This window comes from Oryx dammah, unplaced genomic scaffold (assembly GCF_014754425.2).
Source record: "Oryx dammah isolate SB20612 unplaced genomic scaffold, SCBI_Odam_1.1 HiC_scaffold_3, whole genome shotgun sequence".
NCBI lineage: Eukaryota > Metazoa > Chordata > Mammalia > Artiodactyla > Bovidae > Oryx > Oryx dammah.
The window spans coordinates 45,146,622-45,161,908 of NW_024070187.1; the positions used below are offsets into that span (position 1 = coordinate 45,146,622).

At 43.0% G+C, this 15,287-nt stretch overlaps 1 protein-coding gene across 2 annotated transcripts in view; it reads left to right on the forward strand.

The window, feature by feature from the left end:
* RBPJ (recombination signal binding protein for immunoglobulin kappa J region) overlaps positions 1-15,287 on the forward strand; it is a 237,907-nt gene that overhangs the window by 82,332 nt on the left and 140,288 nt on the right. The window lies entirely within an intron of this gene.

The window sequence follows — 15,287 nt, forward strand, 5'->3', positions numbered from 1 at the left end:
GTTCAGTTCAATTCAGTTCAGTCGCTCAGTCGTGTCCGACTGTTTGCAACCCCATGAATTGCAGCACGCCAGGCCTCCCTGTCCATCACCATCTCCCGGAGTTCACCCAGACTCATGTCCATCGAGTCCGTGATGCCATCCAGCCATCCCATCCTTGGTCGTCCCCTTCTCCTACTGCCCCCAAACAAACCCAGAGGCTCTGATAATTCTGACATTTTTAAACGGCCAAACAATGGAGGTTTCTGAAGTTGTTTCATTGATGGTGTTGACCTATAAGAGGATGAAAATAGCAGTACCTTGCAATTTCAGACCATTTTGTATTTTTGAAGTGCTCCTCACTGAAATGCCACTCTTTTCTTACACCTTTGTACTTTCCTAGGGCGCTGACTTTGCCAAGCCACAAAATGAAATCCCTCACATCACCATCCTCCCCTTGGTTTCCTGAATCCACTTGATTGCTCTTTTTTCCAATCGCACTAGGACTCCTTGCCTATGTTGCTCATGCATGACACATCTTGCATAATTAAAATTTTACTTGCTTATCATGTAAGTTTCTTGAGGTCAGAGAAAATGAGCCATCTAAAACAGTATCTTATATATAAAAGGTATGCAAAAAATAGAGGCGGGGAATGTATGGGAAAAGGCATGATTTTGCCCACTTTTAGATGAGGGGAAAAAAAACATACCATTTGGGAACTGAGGAAGATACTGCACTGACTTGTGGTAGCCTTAAACCAAGGTGCAGAAGCAAAGAAAGAAACATTTAAAAGTATGACTAGAAGCATAAGAGACTGGCAAAGAGTAAAATGAGGAAGAAGAGGAAAGAATGGGAAGAGATAAAAAAGGAAGGAAGAGAGCTGAGATGAATGGATAAGCAGCAAAGATGAGTTTTTGTTTGTTTATTTTTAAGAGAGTGAGGTGGGAGAGAAAGCCAGAAGAAAAAGGCAGAAGAGCATTTTTATAATCTCCTTAGGAAAATGTTTTCTGTTGACTGGAAGAGCTAATTTGGACTTCGGGAAGTAGGAAAAAAATGAGGAAGGCACCATCCTTTAGTCAAAGGTAAGAGAACTGAGAAAAGTAAATAGAGGACAAAGGGGAAGAAGAGAGGGAAGTGGTTGGTCCTTTTTTTAGTTATTAAAATTATTCCACACAAAATCCGTTTTTGAGAATTTTGCAAAATCAAAGGGAAAAAAGAAAACCGCAATGAAAGGAACTTCAGCTCCTGTGATGCCTTGAGTCAGAAATTCTGTGCAGTTTGTATAACTTCTAAAGCATATGTTTAAATTCTCTGTCAACAGATAAGAACTTTTCAGCCAGTTTAAACCAGAACTTTCAAATGACTGTCTCATCTAGCAAAGTCTTATGACCATTCTAGGTTTGACACCAGAATCTTGCCCATTATGCAAAGTATCAGAGAAAAATCAGTTCTAATTTGATTTAACTTAGAAACGAAATATCTTTTGTTGGCTTTTAGGATACCTTTCTCATTCAGTTTTCCTCTTTCCACTTTGACCGCTGCTTTTGAGTTTCCATGCCCAGTCCTCCAATTTTACTCTGTATCTCTCTTTTATAATATATCTTGGTTTATGGTAGACAAAGCTGATATAACAAATAGACTCAAATATGTCATTAGTCGGTCATCAGGAACTATTTCCTACTCATGTAACACATCCATTCATCCATCACTTGCTCAGTTGTGCCCAACTAAGTGATCCTATGAACTGTAGCCTGCAAGGCTCCTCTGTCCATGGGATTTTCCAAGCAAGAATACTGAAATGGGTTGCCATTTCCTTCTCCAGGAGATCTTCCCAACACAGGGATTGAACTCACACTTCTAAGCTAGTGTACAGGTTGTCAGGGCAACTTACCTCCACACATTTAGGGGGACTGGGTCCTCTCTGTATACTGCTCTCCACAGCCATCCCTTCTACTTATATGCCCTTGGCCAGACTTCAGACACATGACCCTACCCCACAGCAAATTCAGTTCAGCTGTCTACCTGGACAAAGAAGCAAACAACAGGTTGGTGGGGAGGGGGAGAAGCAGTCTCTGTCACAGTACCACCTACCACAGTTGCCATTTAACATTTATATGGACAATTACATCATTCATGTCTATTTCCTCCATCAGATTTTTAAGCTCTGTCACAGCAGATGAACATTTTTGTTCACAACTGGGTCTCAACAAACTGCTAAATACATCTGTTGAATTAATCAGTAAATTCTTATTAATCTAGATCTCTAGCATATTAGCCCAGAGCACTGCAGCGGCCTCTTAACTGACCTCTCTATCTCCCCTCTTGGGGCCTCCGTAGCAGAGCCTTTTGTAGTGATCTTCCAAAACTACACACGTACTCCTACCATTTCCTCCACTTTAAAACTTCAACAGTTTTCCATTGCCCGCATATCTCCTTATTCTGCCATGTAATTCCCTTCCTTCCTTCTCTCTTTTGACATTCCTTCCCATCACAGATGCACACACCCTCACTCACTCTCTCAAATATACTCACTGTCTGCCTTTCCAGTCCAGTCACAAACACTGACACTTCTCCCCAACACACTGTGCTCCTTCTTGGCTAACTGCTCACTGTGCTCAAGTCTCATCTTAGTTTATCATTTTATTGAGGATCTCCCTTAGCCCTCAGGATGGTGTTGGTGCCCTTACCCTGTGCTCCCATAGCCCTCTGCCTACTGTAGGGGGTATTTTATGCTTTGAAGTTATCAAGTGGCACCCCACTCCAGTACTCTTGCCCGGAAAATTCCGTGGATGGAGGAGCCTGGTGGGCTTCAGTCCATGGGGTTGTAAAGAGTCAGACACGACTGAGCGACTTCACTTTCTCCCCCAGCAGATTGCCCTGCCACATCTTACTCCCTGGGTGCTCCCAGCACTTAATACATTGCTGAGCACAAAGTCTACATCCTGGAAATAGAGGATGGGTGGATGACTTTTCAGGGAAGAGTTGTGAGCCATTGCGTTCAACTTTAAACAAAATCAGCTACCACTGCTGATCTCAGTTAAGAAAGCTTCAGTGGTGGAAACTCCACAATTCCCAGGGAAAATTGTGCTAAAGGCAGAAGTGTTAATGATCAAAAATGTTTTTCAAATTTCTTTCCATAATCTGAACCTCTTAATTACTGTCTTACCGCAGAAGTTCCAAAGAGGTGCTTTACTTCTCTTTCATAACATTAACTTTTAAAACCCAAATGGCTTTAAACTTGCACTTTCTGATGATGCAAATGGCTAGCAAGTTGACCTTTCTCTTGATTTCAAGATAGAGTAGGACATGGGATTACACAGAAACCTAACATTTACTTCACCTGCTTTCCCTGGGGCTCATGGAGCTCAATGGATCTCTAAATCTGTAAGATATAAGAGAACTTGATTCCCCCCCAAGTCATGTTTGCTTGTGTGTGTTCAGTCTTAGAGCCTGGAAGGGTGGGGCTTGGAGATTTGACAAGGCTTGTCTCGGGTCCAGGCTCCCAGTGTAAACGAAACAGCCAAAATAACAAACTCCCAATTTAGGAATTTGCTATGGGCGCTGCTCTAGGATCATTCTTGGGTTCCTTGGAGTGTATAAAAGGGAGCAACTCCTATTCATATGTAAATATCAGTAGCCTATCATCTCCTAGGGCTTGCCGGGTAGCTCAGAGGACGTCCCTTGTGGCAAGGGAAGATTGTTGAAGTTTTAACGTGGAGGACATGGTAGGATCATATGTACAGTTTCAGAAGATCACTACAAAAGGCTTTGCTATGAGGGGGCAAAGAGGGGAGACAGAGAGGTCAGTAAAGAATCTGCCTGCAATACAGGAGACCGGGGTTCGATCGCTCGGTCGGGAAGAGCCCCTGGAAAAAGGAATGGCTAACCACTCCAGTATTCTTGCCTGGAGAATTCCACGGACAGAGGAGCCTGGTGGGCTACAGTCCATGGGGTCACAAAGAGTCGGACACGACTGAGCGACTGAACACATCATCACCTAAGCAAGAACATAGATTTCTAAGGACAGGTTACTGCTGGAGGCAAAGGAATGAAGTTAATGAAGCAGTCATGGGGCAGGAAATTTTACAGTTTCAATATAAGAGCAACAACTACTTGCAGAATGTGAAAAAAAAGATCTTCCTATTTATCTGCCCAATTACATCTGACATTCCTACAAAAAAAAAAAAATGAGGGAAAAAAATAAGCGTAAACTTCTAAATTAATGCCTCTATTCCAAGAATTTTACTGATCTAAATTTCCTAAAACTTAGTTGAGTAAGTCTGTGAGCTGTTTTGATTTTTGTACAAAGGGAGAAGGAAAAGCAGAGCACATGCTCTGACTTCGCATCAACTTCCCTCTGTTTTATTTTCAGCCCAGTCACAAAACCACGTTCTTTGCTTGCCTCACTCCTTTGTTTTTCCAAAAGAGTATTTTCTTCTGTGTGAGGTTCTGATCCAAAATAATCAGTATTGGAAGTTGGGCTGTTTTTGCTTCATTTCTGCGGCCTGAGTCATTCTCTCCAAAACCAGGATGCCCTTAGGGAAGATACAGAGGAAATGATGTAATTCTCTCTGGTCTCTTTCACGCTTTGGGCCAGAGCCTTAATGAATCTGTTTTCTAATTAGCCAGCAAGGAGCACAGTGAGGGGAAAAAAAAAAAAGTGCCTCTTCAGTGTCTCCCTTCTCACTAGAGGTGCACACACTATTTGCTCCTTTGGGGAACACAGGTAATCTTGCCAGAAATAGTGCATAAGTTTTCTCCGCATCACTGTCAAGCAGCTGGACGCAAAGGTATTTTGTTATGCCTACTTTACCAGTTAACTTTTACGTGTTTTGAGTTGTTAAGAGTTTTTAAGTTTTAAGTGTTTTGAGCTGGGATCAAAACCAGAAAGTGTCACATCCAAGGTCAAGCACTGCCCTTAGGAGACGGAACTGCAGTGAAGGTGGTTGGGGGAAGGAGAGGGGTAAATATCTCCCAATTCCTCCACCACACCCCCCAAGCAATCCCTGCCTATGCAAAGGAAGGGAGCGAGAATCTATTAGAAAACCTGTTTAGAACAGACTTCCTATATTAACTCAGTAACTGTTTGTTCAAGATGCTTTTGAACTGTAGTGTTGGAGAAGGCTGTTGAGAGTTCCTTGGACTGCAAGGAGACTCAACCAGTCCATCCTAAAGGAAGTCAATCTTGACTACTCAATGGAAGGACTGATGCTGAAGCTCCAATACTTTGGCCATCCGATGCAAAGAGCTGACTCCTTAGAAAAGACTGGAAAAGTTTGAAGGCAGGACGAGAAGGGGACGAGAGAGGATGAGATGGTTGGATGGCATCACCGACTCAATGGACTTGAGTTTGAGCAAGCTCCAGGAGGTAGGGAAGGACAGGGAAGCCTGGGCTGCTGCAGTCCATGGGGTTGCAAAGAGTTGGACACAAGTGAGTGACTGAACAACAACAAACTGTGTGTTCAGTTTCTGGGCACTCTGGACACTGCACATGCATATTCAGTCTTGAAGCCGGGTAGGTATTTCCATTGTTTTTGTTGTTTGTGTTTCAGTTGCTAAATCATGTATGACTCTTTGTGATGCTATGAAGTGTAGCCCGCCAGGATACAGGCTACAGGCTATATTTCCCAGGCAAGAATACTAGAGTGAATCTTAAGAATCCGCCTGCAATGCAGGAGACCTGGGTTCGATCCCTGGGTTGGGAAGATCCCCTGGAGAAGGCCAGGGCAACCCATTCCAGTATTCTTGCCTGGAGAATCCCCACAGAGTTGGACATGACTGAGCAACTAGCTCAAGCACACAAGCTTCCTGACCCAGGGACTGAACCCGTGTCTTCAGGGTCTCCTACACTGGCAAGTGAATTCCTTACCACCGAGCCACCTGGGAAACTCCTGGACACCATATCATTTCCTCATTATAACCTTGAGTCAAGTTTGCTCTTTTTCTCTGATATTTGACTTCTTGGGCTATTTGCCTGGTAAAAACTAGCAATTAGCAAATTCATGTGCTTTAGTTTGTTGTGGGGAGGAACTGGAAAGCTTGGACCTGTACCACCACTTCGGCTACTGGTAAGCCATAGCACCTGGGGTCATTCAAAGTATTTGCTCAAATTCCCTTCTCTCTGAGCCCAGGACTTGCGGTCATTTTAACATGTGGCTCGCCCTGTGGAAATGCTCTGTTCAGTAAGTCTGTCTCCTAAACCAGACCTCAGCTTCTTAATTCATTCTGATAACCCCAGCTTTAGAGGAAGCCCATGAATTGCCTGCTGGAACTAAACTAAGGAAAAGGAGAAGCAGGCGAGGGGTGAGGAGAATTTGAGGCTGGGGAATGAAGTGGGGGGAAAATGCCTGAGGGAAAGAAGGGCAGAGTTTACACTGGCATCCCAGATGACCTTGAGACTGCAAATGTCTGTTTTTAAAAAGGATCCAAACTCTGAAAGGGAAGCAACGCACGAAAGAGTTAACGGAAAGACTGCGAGGAAACTGAATCTGGCTCATAAAGTCAACGGGTGTACCTCAACCAGTGAAATTGCTGGCCTGGTGTTTTAAAAGACCTATTCCTGGCTCCACCCTGGACTATGAACACAGAGCTCTTGGGGGTGGGACCTCAGAGATTTTTTAACAAGCACCCAGGGTACTAGAGTTTGAGAAGCATTGATGTGGTCTTTCTTGAAAGTGCTTCACCCCACTCGATCCGACTCAGGCCCAATTTGCGTGGAGTCTTTTTGTTGAAGACCTAGCCTTCTATAGGAAAGCAAGGTTTGTCAATGTGGAGACACCAGGAGACCTTAGCATGTAAACTACGACGTCCTTTCATTCACTGCCCAGCGTCATCCCCCCCCAACACACACTCACACAAACACGACAGACATGCAAGTGTGCCATGAGCACACATCTCTGCAGGACCAGTGCCTGGGGTCACTTGCCTAGTCCCTTGAAAGGCCTCCTGCCTAGGACAGCCCTAATTGAGAGTCTGAAATTTAGGCAGGGAGCAAACACGGCTAGTTAGGGCAAAAACCCTTTGGACAAAAATTCCTTGTACTGCAGACCTTTGACTTCTGAGTCTAGATAAAACCAAGAGATATCTGCAAGAGAAAACTGGAAAGGTTAATTCTCTTTTCTAAAACTCACTACAGATTTGGTAACAGATGAACTTGCATTTTGCCTTCATTTTTCCAAAGTGATTCATTCATCTTGGTTCCTGAACACCTGCTTAAAAACAGGGCTTTCTTCTCTCTGTCCTTAGGGCGTGCCAACCAGGTTTGAAACCATGAGGTAGGTCTAACACCAGGGGAGGGTTCGTGGAGGGGAGGAAAGTCTGATTTGATCTACATAATGTATTCATTGTTTAAAATCATACATTGCACTGAAAGCGGTGGTGAGTCTTGTGGTGTGAAACAGGGAACTTGGAGCAAGCTCTTGAAGCCAGAGTTTCCAGGCCCAAGGTGAATGTTGACATTACCGAGGCTGGAATCCCTGTTAATACCTAGGTTTTCCTTCCATGAAGACGGCATTAAGTTTGGGGTTTTCTTTCCCTCCAAGTTTTTCAGAGCAACCCACAATAAAAAGGAAGTTTCTCCCAGCAGAATTTATTTCCAATGACAACCGGCCCAGTGTTTCCCAAGTTTACTCGTTGGTCCAACTGCCTATCACGGTCCCCACTTCCCTTCTTCTCCGTCGCTTCTGTCTCTTTTTCTCAGCTCCTTGTCAGTTAATTCACATTTCCTGATTTGGCAAACACCACCGCCACCCCACCTCCTTTTTCTTGGGTAAAACTTCCTGAGTTGACATTAAAGAGAACTGTTACCTCACCCAAGAGCTTTAGCAGGAAAATGGCATTTAGGTTTAATTACCTAAAGCCTCACAGTAGTTACCACTTTATAAAATTCAAGTGACTTTTTTCCAAGCTCCTCGTTTTCCAAAACTGGCTGGCGACCTCCGGGAAGGTGGGATGCTGCCCGGCCCTGGCCTTGGCAGGAAGTTGGCAAGGTGGCAAGGGTGAAGGCCCCTCCAGGGCTCACCCCGAAACCCTGGAAACAGCAAGGACTGCTGACCTCCAAGGCCATTCTGGGATCCAAGAGAAGGAGGGAATATATGGTAAGACCAAGGAAGAACCACTCCCTGGACTGTTTTTACTCAAAGATGTTGGCTCAGACGGTAAAGAATCTGCCTGCAATGCAGGAGACTCAGGTTCGATCCCTGAGTCAGGAAGATCCCCTGGAGAGGGGAATGGCAACCCACTCCAGTATTCTTTCCTGAAGAATCCCATGGACAGAGGAGCCTGGTGGGCTACAGTCCATGGCGTCGTAAAGAGTCAGACATGATTGAGCAAAGATGCACACCCAGGGGGAGGGAGGGGGGAAACGTGTACTTATAACTGATTCACGCAGTTGTACAGCAGAAACTAACACAACATTGTAAAGCAATTATACTCTAATTTTAAAAAAAGGTGCACACTCCCCCTTTGGAAAAGCCTAGAAGACCTGGGCCAGGGAGCTAGTCACACTGCTGTCTCGCCAGCTTTCAGGGAACAGTGGGGAAATGGCTGTTGTCATCATGTGAGGTGACCACAGCTTTCCCTAGGGCCCCTGGCAGTCACTCCCTCAGAGCTCAGGACTCCAAATGTTCTTCCTTCTTCTTTTTTTTTCCCTTATTTATTTATTATTTAGTTTTGGCCACAAGGCATGTGGGATCTCAGTTCCCCAGCCAGGGATAGAACCCACATCCCCTGCATCAGAAGGAAGATTCCTAACCACTGGACCCCCAGGGAAGTCCTCTCTTCCCTCTTCTTGAAAACTGTAGAACCATCAAGACACCTTTCTGGGAATCTGTTCAGGCCCATGTTTGCTTCTCCTGGTGGTATCTGTGTCATCTCTGGTGTGGGGCAAAAGAGTTTAATTTTGATCCAGTCCCCTGTGGCTGCGAGTCTTGGTTCAGCGGTGGCTTTTCCCAACTACAGATGTAGTCTCCACCCAGATGGGGACCATGCTACCCTTTTCTCTGCTTTGCTTTCCTCAGGCGTGCTTGTTACCACCTAACATGCTTTGTCCAGGCATTGCACTTTAGTTTTCTCCTATCTTCTGCCACCTGCTTCACTCTCCTCACACATTCCCACCCTTAGCCTCTGGGACAGAAACCCCAGGGTGCAGTAATTTGGGCTACTTTGTTCACCACTCCACCCCTGGCACCTAGAACAATGCCTGGTATATCATAGGAGGTGCTCAGGAAGTATGTACTGAAGGGTGAATGGGTTTGAGGAAGTTCTGGAACCAGAAAGAAGATATGGGAAGGTATAATTTTGGATCAGGGAGAATCTAAAATACCCAGGCAGGAGGGCAAGGATGAGAAGGCATGGAGGAAGATAGCATTTAAGTGATGGAGAGTTGCCCACTTTGTCCCTAAATGCTTATAGGGACTACTAGTGTTTAGATGTCACTGTTGATAAGACATAAATGATTAAGTAAGTGTAGTCACAGAAAGTTTCCAGGCTGACTTTATAGGGTGCTCTTTCCTTTGCGCTGCTGTTGGTTCCCTGACACCTGTTCTAGACAAAGGCTGGTAATTAGACAAGACTGGTAATCCTAATTCAGGAAAGTGCACCATGACTGGATTCAAATTCCACCTCACTAGCTTTAGGCAAGGCTCTGAATCTCTGTATGTACCTGTTTCCCAATAAAGAAAATAAAAAGGTGGGACCTGGCATTTTATAATTCTGCTTACACTTCCCAACAGCCCACTGGGGTAGGAAGAAGAAATTAAAAGCCAGAAAACCTTCATGACTCGCTGTGTGGTTAGGTAACATGTCAAGTTGGTGGCCCAAAGAGAAACCACCAGGGCAGGAGGTGTCTTGACAAGTCACAATTGTCACCTCTTCCCCAAACCATATCATTTTCATGGCCCAGGAGAGAGGTTAAAAGTGACATGCTAATTTTGAAGCTGCAGTGAATTTAAAGTGCCTTCTTTTCTTAAGTGATTAAAGCCAAGCTTTGGAAATTAGAGCATGTTAGATGAGCTCTGGAGCTTCCCAGGTGGCTCAGTGGAATAAAAAATGTGTCTGCCAAGCAGGAGAGGTGGGTTCAGTTCCTGGGTTGGAAGATCCCCTAGAGAAGAAAATGGCAACCCACTCCACTATTCTTGCCTGGGAAATCCCATGGACAGAGAAGCCTGGCAGGCTACAGACCATGGGGTCATGAAGAGTCAGACTCGATTTAGCAACTAAAAAACAAGACAGATGAGCTCTGGGGGCTGAGGGATCTTGCATGGTCGAGGCATGCTGGATGTGAGGGTGGCTGCTACGTGTTCTAGTGAATTCACAGAAGTCTATTAACATGCAATCTATGAAAAATCTAAAGTGGCCTCAGGCTCTAGGCTTGTACCTGCTTTGCTGTTAACCCACTGGAATGCTGTCTCTGTCAATTACTTTTCCATTTTCCTGGGTTTGCTGGTTAAATGCTATATATGAAACCCTTTGAATCATTTAAACGGGAGAAAAAAGTACCAACAAGTCCTTGCTTCACCAAGACATCAGAACTACAACAATGGTTTTGATTGTGTGATCTTTAATCGAGCACACACTGTGTTAGGAAAAAGCTTTAAACAGGCAAGCTTCAAGTGTTAATTTTGGTGTACCTTTATCTTTGGAGAAGGCTATTTAGCAAAGACATCTTTCTGTGCCCCTTGCGGCAAGGGCAGATTCAACTATCTTCCTTCTTCAACCTGTAGAATCACTTTTGAAATTGTTCTGTTTCTTTTGGCTAGATGGTATTCTGTATCTTGGCTGAAACAGAATCATTGGGCCGCATGATTCTCTCTAAGTGAAAAAAGACAAACTTGTGAAAATTGGGCTCTGACCCCCCTCTGTACCATTAGCACTCATGAACAAATCCAACGTTGACAGACTTCTTTAGTTAATGATTTCGGAATCTCCACTACACCCCCTGCACCAGCGGACAGGAGCCTCTCTCCCCTCTTGGGTTCGGAACTAGTCTACAAACCTGAGGGCCTGGGTTCTCCAGTGCATGGTCCTTGTGGGTTACCCCTGAGAGCTGTGTGAGTGCCAGCCTGGCCAAGCTGTAGGTGCCCAAGACAACAGGGGCAGCGCTACAGAAAAGCTGATCTGTGAGGGACATGATGTGATGGGCACAACAGCCCTACAGAAGCAGGGGGTGGTGGTTCATCTCCTGCAGGATTTAAAACTATCCAGAATGGCAGTGATAGAGGGAAAGATGGCAAACGTCAGCCGAAGGGAGAGACTTGGCTTGTATGTGTGGGCTCACATTTTTCCCTGAGAGAAATGTTCTCCTGACTCTCTCTAGTCCCAAAAGCCCAGAGGAAGGATTCTGCTGGCAGGATTAGGGTTTTTAAATGTATTACTTTTCCCCATAGGCTTCTGTCATGCTATTAAAAATTGGACTCAGCATCCATGTCATCTTTACAAGTTATTTGTACGTGACATCTTCATGTTCTTTTTCCTGCTGCTGCTGCTGCTGCTGCGTTGCTTCAGTCGTGTCCGACTCTGTGCGACCCCATAGACGGCAGCCCACCAGGCTCCCCGTCCCAGGGATTCTCCAGGCAAGAACACGGGAGTGGGTTGCCATTTCCTTCTCCAATCCATGAAAGTGAAAAGAGAAAGTGAAGTCGCTCAGTCATGTCCGACCCTCAGTGACCCCATGGACTGCAGCCTACCAGGCTCCTCTGTCCATGGGATTTTCCAGGCAGGAGTACTGGAGTGGGGTGCCATTGCCTTCTCCGATTCTTTTCCTACTTGCTGCCTATTTCCTATATGTGCACTTATTTCATATATATATACATATACATATCTTGTTTTCCAAGCTAGCTTCTTTGCTGAATATTTCTTGAGTACCTACTATGTTTTAAGCAGTGCATATAATATTGTGATGGAGAATGCCAAGGTTTTCACATTCTAATTAGGGCCTCTTCAATGATTTTTCCCCTTTATCCCCTCTTTGCTTACCTTGGTTTTCTAGTTAATTTATTATGTGTGCTTCACATTCACCTTCAATTTTCATCTAAAAATAAGGTGCTAAAATATAATTTTCCAAATGATAAAACCCTGACAAATACAAAATGAATAGGTGCTAAAGACTTTAACTTGTTAAATTATAAGGGAAAACCAGAAAATATGTTAAAACCAGTTCAAAGAAAATCTGCAGAACAAATATATATGTAGGCAATCTAGAATGCCAAGAGGAATTTACAAATAGATACAAAATTTCCTGGCACACAATAAATATTAACTATTTGTGATGAACATCTGTCCTACCTGGTAGTTCTTAATAAATATCGCTAAATTAAACCCCACTGAACAGAAAGATGGGTGGGACAGAGGGGGATGTAGGTCTGAGCCTAGCAGTAAACAGAGGGGCCACTTAGAGAAGACACGTCCTGCACAACAGGCTATTCTGCAAAAAATATTTGAAATGTTTATCTCAATTCCTGGAGTCGCTTAGACTTGCTTTTAATTCAGGATGATTCTAAGACCAGACTAGACAAGTGGTGATGAATTTCAGTAAAAACCTCCGAAGAAGATTGCAGGTGTTTGCGTGCCACACTTGAACTTCTCATTTTCAGGTAGAGAGGCGAAAAGGTTCTGGGGAGTGGAGCTGAAAATGTCTTTTAAGGACTAGAACCATAAAGAGCTGCTTTGCTCCTAGGGATGGAAGGTAGAAGAGAAAAATCAGCACCATTGGGTGGCCAGGAGAGTGCCATTCCTGCCCTGGCTTAACCATCAACAGTGGCAATTGTCCAGACCAGCTCACCCTCTGTGTCTCAGATAACTGGGTGGACCATACTTTTTAAACTGTTCTGTGAAAGTGCTTTTGCAGTTTCAAACTGCAAACTGCAAACATTTGATTCAAATTTCATTTTTCACTGTTTAAAAATTGATTATTAAAAGCAAATGGTTTGATTAATGCCAGACAAGGCATTTTCCAGAGGCCCAGTTCACTGCTTCACCGTCACTCTAGTTAAGCGACTGTGGTCAGAGTGGCCCCAACGTTGGAGCAGAGTCTCCCTGGGGAGTCCTGCTCTGCACTAGCTGTCACACAAGGATGGGATGGGGAGGGAGAGGGAATGTAAAATGCATGTGAGGAGTTCCTGTTGCCAGTATTTTCAGTGCTCTACAAACAGCTCTTTCCCGATGCGAATTAAATGAGCTGACCGGTGCATCTTTCTAATGCGAATCTTCCTAAAGGAGGGCAGTAGAATAAATTAATTTAGAAAGTGAACTGGAAAAATCTTAAAAAAAAAAAAAAAAAGCACATGGCTTTAAATAATGAAAAGTTCTAGATGATGGTAATGGTTGTACAACTTAAGCCCCTGAATTGTACACTTAAATTTTATGTTATATATATTTCATTACAATTAAAGAAATTTTAAAGCCAATGTACACTCAGATTAAAGTTATATACTAAATCTTCATAAATTATAGACTTTCCATATGTTATCTGTTGAACACAGTTTTTTCTCCTGTCTTTATTTGGAGAACATCATGAGACCAAAAGGGAATTGTTTATAAAACCTGTTTCCATTTGCAACTACATTTATAGCCGAATCAGAATTTTTTTTTTAATATTTATTAACTAAACCTAAATGTAGAAACACATTGGATGATGAGACTGTAACAGTTTTCCTTTAGGTCTTATTTCTGTGTTAAACAAAACCAGTTTCTTGGAAATGGTATTGTAAGGAGGAATTTTAAGTTTAACATGTAAAAACAGTTTATGTTAAAAAGGTCATTTTAGTCTGTCATATTTTAGGATACTGTTGAGAGTCCCATTGCTTAAAAAATGTTTTTTGGAACCACTCTACTACATCATCTTTAAAATTCTGATTTATTGTTACAATTATAAAATATTTAGTGTTTGAGAAATATTTATATTCTGTGAGTTGCTTTTAGCAGCAATGAAAAAATAATATAAGGTGTATATTTATCTTCAGAATAGGCAAATCCAAAAGATGGAAATATCCAGTAAGTCTATTCCCATCTTCAACCAGTTACATGTAAATGTGTGTGTGCTTAGTCATATCTGACTCTTTTTGAACCCATGAAGCCCTCCAAGCCTCTGTCCATGGGATTCTCCGTGGCAAGAACACTGGAATGATGTGGAAGATTCCTTCTCCAGGGAATCCACCCCACCAAGGCATTCAACCCAGGTCTCCTGCATTGCCAGTGGATTCTTTACCAGCTGAGTCATCAGGGAGGCCCTACATGTAAATAATAGACACTAGTCTTCTGGCTCAGATGGTAAACAATCTACCTGCAGTGTGGGAGACCTGGGTTCTATCCCTGGGTTGGGAAGATCCCCTGGAGGAGGGCACGGCAACCCACTCTAGTATTCTTGCCTGGAGAATTCCCAGGAACAGAGGAGCCTGGTGGGCTACAGTCAGCGGGGTCACAAAGAGTCAGACACAACTGAGTAACTAAGCACAGTACACAGACTTCTAATTTCTTAATGTCTGAACAAAAGAGTTATGCTAATTTAACCTTTTTTGGTCTTGGTCTTAGAAAGTTATTTCTTAAAATCCTTTTGTTCTAGTTTAATCTTCCTTTTCTGAGTTACTAAGCTCTTTGAAAGAAAGTACTTCATCCTTTCCAAATTATTTAGATCAGAGAGGGACATCCCCACCCCCAATTTTCATGCAAACATGATGTGTATGTGTTTATCTAGGGAGAAGGTCATAGTTTTATCACATTCTCAAGGGATTTATGAGAAGTAAATAATTCCCTTCATTCTTAATCCTCCTTTTCTTTTTGCTAATGTAAATCTTGCCTATGAATCATCTAAAGAGGAATTCTGCTAGGAACAGCAGGATCCGGACACCAAGAAAAAGAAATCCTTGAAGAAAAACACATCCATGTCCCATGCGTTTCTTTCTTTCGGGATAAATTGCCAATATCGTGCTAAAATCCCCAGGGTACTATGAGATAGAACTTGAATTTTAATTTCCAGTTTTGAATTAAATATGAAAACATAAACCAAAATCATCTGAGAAAAATAAATAAATATATAAACTGGTGTTAGAGAGAGAGAGAAAGGGAGACTTGAATAATACATCTCATATTCAAATAAGCATCTATGAAATTTAAATGATAACATATTAAATTTGTTTGATCTATTTCTTAATTGTTTGATATTATAATAGAAGGAAATATTTAGCTGAGACCAGGAAAATATTGCCCCTTTGTTTTTCAAGTGAGTGTAGACTCTGAGTTTTAAAATAAAGATATCTTATGGGATTTTCTAAAACAAGAGGGGTTGGAAGCTATTGATTTCCTCTTCTTTCCTGCT